The following is a 7,332-nucleotide window of genomic DNA, read 5'->3' as shown; positions in this document are numbered from 1 at the left end:
TTTTGCAGCAACCGGTAGTGGAATGAATTTTCCTTCATATCCATCGTATGTTCAAGCACCAAGGTGAAATCTTTTCCTTCCTCTGTCCCCATGATTGTTTTCATTATTGATTTTTTTGTTGATTTAATCGTTAATGGAGTTTTTTTTGGCTACTTAGGGTTTGGACTTCCTCTCAAAGATATCTACTTTTTGTTGTTAAACTTTCTTTTTAAACTCTTTTACACTTTTTTTCCATCTATATTTCAGTATGTGCAACAACCGGTAGTGGAATGGATTTTCTTTCATATCCATTGTATGTTCAAGCACCAAGGTGAAATATTTTCCTTCCTCTATCCTCATGGTTGTTTTCATTGTTGTTTTTTTTTTGCTGATTTAATCGTTAATGAAGATTTTTTTTTGGCTACTTAGGGTTTGAACTTCCTCTCAAAGATATCTTTTTTTTGTTGTTCAACTTTTTTTTAAACTTTTTTATACCTTTTTTCCATATATATTTCAGTATGTGCAGCAACCGGTAATGGAATGGCTACTTATTATGTCCCTTATTTTGATTATGTTGGAAATAACTCTTTTAAGTTTACTTTGTTTAAGGAAGAATCGACTTCTTTTCTTACTTCACATTACTTCATTATTGTGTTTATTTGCTTTTAGGATCTTCATTTTGCTTTTGCCAATTACATTCAGGAAAACTGGTTAAAGTATGTTGTCCTTCATTGACATAATAGTGAAGTAAATTGCAAAATTCCGATAAGGCCACCTCTAAAAGCTTCTGTTAAATTTGGTTGTGGATGGAGGGAATTTTTTCAGATCCATGCACTTTGTGAAGGAGACAAATTGATCTTTGATAGTGGAGTAACCCCAATACATATGATGGTGTTGTTAGTGTTGTGAATATTCAAGATTATCTTCTTCTGAATATAATTTGTCAAGAACAATGTTCTCATTATAGAGATTCAAATTCTATTATAGAGTTATGTAATTTGCAAATTGTTGTAATGTCAACTAGGAAAAATTAATTATGTTTACTTTGTTTTAGTTATCAAGTTTTGTTTACATACATGGTCAAAGTATGTAATTTCATATTAAATATTATTATGGAATGTTATTTTGTTTTTTTTTTCATTATGCTACTTTATAATTTACTTTGAAAAAAGACATGAAATGTGTGTTATTTTTTTTTATAATAATGTGTTGGCATAAACAAGTTAAATTTCATAAAAAGTTATTCGCATTAATGTATTTTCCATAAAAGCTTTAACGTTAATATTATTCGCATTATATTATATTTTAAATTTCAAATTCAATTTTGTCTTTAATATTTGTGAATGGTTATTATGATTCTATATTATTAATATTAATATTTCATAATGTATCCATATTAATATTAATATTCAAAATTTACAATTTAAAGATCATTAATTACCTTTCTGATTCATATAAAATGTACATTATTATTATTATTTAACATTTGATTCAAGTTTGATTAACTTTCATTTTATTATTATTATTATTTAATGTTAAATATTATTATGAATTATTAATATTTATTTTTTCATATTTTCAAAATTTACAATTCCAAGATCATTAATTACTTTTCTGATTCGTATATTTTTTTTGTCTGACTTCTGTTGCACACTTATTTCCAATTCCATATTATTATTATTATTATATATTATTATTATTATTATTAAAACTCTTCAAATATTTAATTTTTCAGATTTTTAAAATTTAAAATTTCAACATCATTAATTACCTTTCTCATTTGTAGAAAATGTCCATTATTACTATTATTTAGCATTTGATTCAAGTTTGATTTAAAATCCTAAATAAATACAGAATTTAAATCATTTAATGTTTTACACAAATAAAAGTTATTTTAATTTATAAAAGTTAATCGAAAAATTATAAATATCAAATACCATTAAAGAAATGTAATTTTTCAGTCATTTTGGTTTTTCATTTCATCCAATAGTTTTCTCATTGTGGTTTCCCGCAATACTTCAATTATTGTGCTTTTTTCAGCTTCATGTCAAGTTTATTCATTTTCTACTTTTTGTTGTTAAACTTTCTTTTTAAACTCTTTTACATCTTTTTTCCATCTATATTTCAGTATGTGCAGCAACCGGTAGTGGAATGGATTTTCCATCATATCCATCGTATGTTCAAGCACCAAGGAGAAATATTTTCCTTCCTCTGTCCTCATGGTTGTTTTCATTGTTGTTTCACTACAAAAAAACGTGTATGTGGTGGCGGTTATAATATGACGGTTATTAAAAATCGCCACAATTAGCTGTATAATACGACAGTTTCGTAGACACCATAATGTTCCTTCGAAATGTGGCATTTAGAACCGCCATAATTAGCTTCCGAAATAAAATATTCTCCCCCTTTTCGTTCCCTCCGTATAATTCCCAAATAATTCCCAAATTTATTCCCTAAAACCTTTGAACTCCCTCTTCTTTTCGAAACCCTCTCTTCTTGTCTTTGCTACTCACTGTCTTCTCCCTACTGCTCTCTGCCTCCTCTCTTCCTCTTTGCCTTCTCTCTTCTCTCTACCACATCCACCATCTTCTCTCCACAGTTCACCGTCTTCTCTCCACCACTCACCATTTATCTCTGCCATATCCACCGTTGACTTCGTTCGAGGTGGAGTTTTTCGAAACAAACCCTTTTTCATGCTCTTGTTTCACTCTCCACTCTCCATCATCTCTGCAAGTCACTCGTTCGCTTCCTACATTTCCCACACTTCCTCAAATATTTGATTTCCCAAAACCCTATTCTCATCTTCATCCCCTGATTCTCCCAAATTTGAAAATCCTTTAAAAACATATTCCCAAAATCCTTTGTTTCTTTCTCTTTTCCAATCTCCAAATTTTATTTTTGTTTAACCTAGCCATCACCTGCATCTTCACAGAGTAAACCCTAATGATGCTTCTCCAAATTCGCTTTTGGGTCTCTAAGGTCGCCGCCACTAAGCCTTCAACCTTTGATGGGCTCACAGTCCAAAAAGTTCTGGCCAGTAATTGGAACATTCTGGACGAAAACGATGATGATTGGAAGAGTCATTTCCCCGTTGTAGCCCAATCTATTAATTTGATTAAACACAGCTTACAGGTAAATACCCTGTTTTCTCTTGAATTAAACATGTTTTTGTTATCATTGCTTACTAACTTATTAAGTAGTTAGTTACTTAATTGGTCTTCCTTCGTCACCACCGCATGTGGATCCAAGCCTCTTCTATTTTCTCTTTCGCAACTACGTTGTTTTGATTTTCGCTATTTTTTTTTCTTCTTCGTCTAATTGAAGTTTTGTTTGTGGATCTGTTTTACAGCGAGTGCTTTTCTAAATCGAAAGGATTTGATTGTTAGGGTATGGTATGGGGAGAGGAAAGATCGTGATAAGGAGGATCAAGTTCTCGAAGCCGGAGTTATGATTTTCTCCAGCACCAGAAAACTCTACGATTTCGCCAGGTCCAAGTACACGATTCGTTAATCGACCTATTTTTCTTTCTCTTTTTTTGTAGATGTTGAATGCTACGCTCTACAATTTTACTGTCAAGTTTATTGCATCGATGTTGAATGTTGTTTTTGCTGAAGATTATAATTAATATTATTATAGTAATGAAAGCGCTTACATAGCTGTGTGTAGTTAAGTAGAGTGGTGTTTTCTTCAAAGATGTAGTGGGTTTGAAGATTAGAATAGTTGAGCTGGGTGAAAAAATAGGGGTGCCGAGTAATCTTATCAAGTACTGCAAAAGGGGTCCTCTGGAAACCTAATTTGTGCTACAAGAAGACTGTAAGTTGTTTATCAGTGAGATAAAGAAACCACTTGGATCGTATTAGGAGTTGAATGAGCTCGTGTGTTTTGTAGATTTGAGGTTAGAGTCGTTTTGTGTTGTTGAACTTGAGGTAAATGGTGTGATTCTTTCCTCAGAAATTGTCATTCTTATTTTAATCTCTAATGCGTTATTTGGTAAGAGTGATTTATTATTTGTGTGAATTTCTGGGATTGATTTAAGAGAATTTGGGATGATTGTCTGTTAAAAAAAAAGTAGTTAGTTACTAATTAGTATTGATTGTTCTTTGCTTTAGTGGCTTTAGTGTAATTGTTTCGATTTCCAAATTTTTATCTTGTGTTTGTTAGAGCATGATCATGTGTGTTGTGGTGGCAGTGTGAAAAATTGAAGGTGAGGTTGGATATGTATCATTCCAGCTTAAGGATGACCTTTGGGATGATTCGGTGCGTGCAGGTAAAATATAGTATGTAGATTGTAATTTTAGGTATGCATCATTTTTTTGTTTTTTTCCTCAACATGGAGTTTGATTTTCATAAACAAATATCTTAGAATAATACTCTGTTTTGTTTGAGTATTTTTTTTTCTAAAAAATTAGGCAGATTTTTACTTGATTTATATATATGTGTCTAATCTGTTTTATTTTAAAAATAAATAGTTTCATTTTCCTTTTGAACCACTCTATACATACGAAGTTTCTTAGAGTCCAACAAACTGCATTTTGTTTAATATGGCTTGCTTATTATATGCCATAAATCTATATTTAAATAAAAAAAGATTACTCTAGAAAAGTTGTCTTTATCCTTTAGATTATTCCAACTTGTTAATGTCGACGTGGAAAAAATTGATAAAAAATAAGCATTATTTTAGAACAGAGCATATGTTTATTGTTTTTCAGATATCCTTAAAAATGAGACACTATTTAAAAGTTTAATGTGTGCTATGTTTTAGAGTATGCGAAGTTTTTCTCTTGCGTCAATTCTTTGGAAGGTAATTCTTTTATTTACCATTTCATTGTTCAATATCCAGATTATAATTCAAACACTAGTGCAGAAATGTAAAACAAATGCGGCTATTTTAAATTTACAAATGCGGTCATAGAACCGCATTTGATCAGCACGCATTCGTAAATCTGGCATTTACAAATGCGGTCATAGGACCGCATTCATAAATCACATTTACAAATGCGGTTACTTAAAATAACCGCATTTGTATATTATTCTGAATGAGGGATGAGGGTTAGGGGTTTAGGATTTATGAATGTGGTCTTGGTAAAAACCGCATTCATAAATCACATTTACAAATGCGGTCATTTACCAAGACCGGATTTGTAAATAGTGTTTTTTTTTTAAAGTGCAGTTTGTATTGTGCAGAAACCATATAATTTAATAACCTGCATAATGATCAAACCCAGCAGACAAATACAAAAATATAGTAATCAATTGAAATCATCAAAATGTACATTTACAAGTGATCAGATTACATATAATAAAACCACTATTGTTTACCTAAGCTAGAGTTATAAAAATTAATGAAATATGTGGACCAAGAATCTCTAACATATGAAATGCCTTCCTCATTCATTGGTGTTTCTTCTGTGAATAACTGCATTGCAAAGTTGACATAAATTAATTTTTAGATATATATATGTTCAAGAATTATAAAAATGATTTAACATATATAGTACCTCTTTCCAACTAGTTTTAACACCTAGTCTTATAATGGTAATCATCCATTGCATAACGTAATAGCCACACTCATAGCTTCCTGGTTGTTTATTACACTATAATTCAATAAAAAGTAATATGTTAGTATATTGATAAACAATCATAATAGAGAAAGAAAAAAATTACAAACCTTTATTCTTATGTAGTTCAAATTATTTGAACTGGTAATCATCCATTGCATAATGTAATAGCCACACTCATAGCTTCCTGGTTGTTTATTACACTATAATTCAATAAAAAATAATATGTTAGTATATTGATAAACAATGATAATAGAGAAAGAAAAAAATTACAAACCTTTATTCTTATGTAGTTCAAATTATTTGAACTGGATCGACCTTTTAGCATGTTATATCCACGCCATGAACTGGTTAATACAAAAAACCTCGTTAGTAGATGGTTAATTAGTAACATAAAAAGTTAAGTTTATACTATACTTACGTATCAATGACATCCTTAAATTTTGTGGGAATCTTCTTGTGTAGGGAACAGAACCACACAACAGTCTTATCAACCATTGATAAAACAAGTAACTGCCAATGATGCCTATATCATCAATGAAAAGAGTTAGTAAATATTTAAAACATGAAATAATAATAATTGATGACATATAATTAAACTTACTCATTAATATAAGGGCATAAATAAATTTGTTTTCCCTCTTTTTCCAGGGTGTTAGTGATGTATGCTTGAGTCTCAGTTGAGTTTGGTCCAACGGGATTAGTATATGCAGGATCTAAGAATCCATACATATTTTCCTTCCCCTCAGTGATACAGACTCCATGCAAAAACCTACAATTTTTTAGTTAAATCATAATCAATAATAATTTAACATAAAGTAAATTGAATAATAGGTAAAGATACTTACATCATAAAAAAATGAATTATACTTATATTGAGCTCCTGTTTCCCAGATATAAATTCTGATAAATCTGTGTTGTAAATCATCAGTGGCAGTTCAGTGTTTATTTGAAAAAATGTATTATCCCACTGAACTGGAAAAGGATCATTGCCAATCTGACTAGCAATGAGACGTAGGGAAGCTATAGGATCGTCAACTGGAACCTCACGCTTCTTTTCCGGACTTGGTGGCTGAAAAGGTTTCTACAAGATAAACAACATTTGCATTAAATTATATGTAATATATAAATATAAATAAAAAATAATATAATGAAACGAAATTATTACATGAGGTTCGGGCATAGATCGAATGAGCTCTCTAGGCCAGGCAACGAATGTCTGAAATGCATCGGCCATAGTGGTTACCTCATCTGAAGGTAGTGGAACACGAGCATCAGGAAATCGTACTTTTTCAACTGTTACCTTCGCCACATCAGGGGAGAGAGGAACGTTATGTAAGGTGGTGGCGTTTTTATAGACTTTTCCAAGTGTTACCACTCGAGGAAGTTTGCCGCCCACTACCAGTAGCTCACAATCCTCCATCTGCCCATTGATATCATCCCCTGATGTTGGAGGAGCCGCACAACTCCCCTTTGTGCACTTGGGAGTGGGACTAACAAGGGGTTCAATCGGCTCAGCACAAACTTGTTGCGATAGAAACTCTTGTCGCATTCGATCATTCTCCTTTTTCATCTCCAGCCACATCTAATCAGTCTCCTTTCTCATCTCCTCCATTATTTCTTCACGTAACTTAGTCTTCAGTTGAGTTTCGTTCTTGGAGGAGGAGGATGGCTGTCGTTCTGAAACTCCAAAATATAGTTTAATTCCGACCCCTTGTCTAGCTGCACGAACACGACCAGAGTGTTCAGGTCGTCCAATTGCTTCAACCAGGATATCGTGACGACCTTCAACAAC

Source organism: Phaseolus vulgaris, chromosome 10, assembly GCF_000499845.2.
Source record: "Phaseolus vulgaris cultivar G19833 chromosome 10, P. vulgaris v2.0, whole genome shotgun sequence".
Lineage (NCBI taxonomy): Eukaryota > Viridiplantae > Streptophyta > Magnoliopsida > Fabales > Fabaceae > Phaseolus > Phaseolus vulgaris.
The sequence above is the reverse complement of the archived record's forward strand: the minus strand, read 5'-3'. Positions refer to the sequence as shown.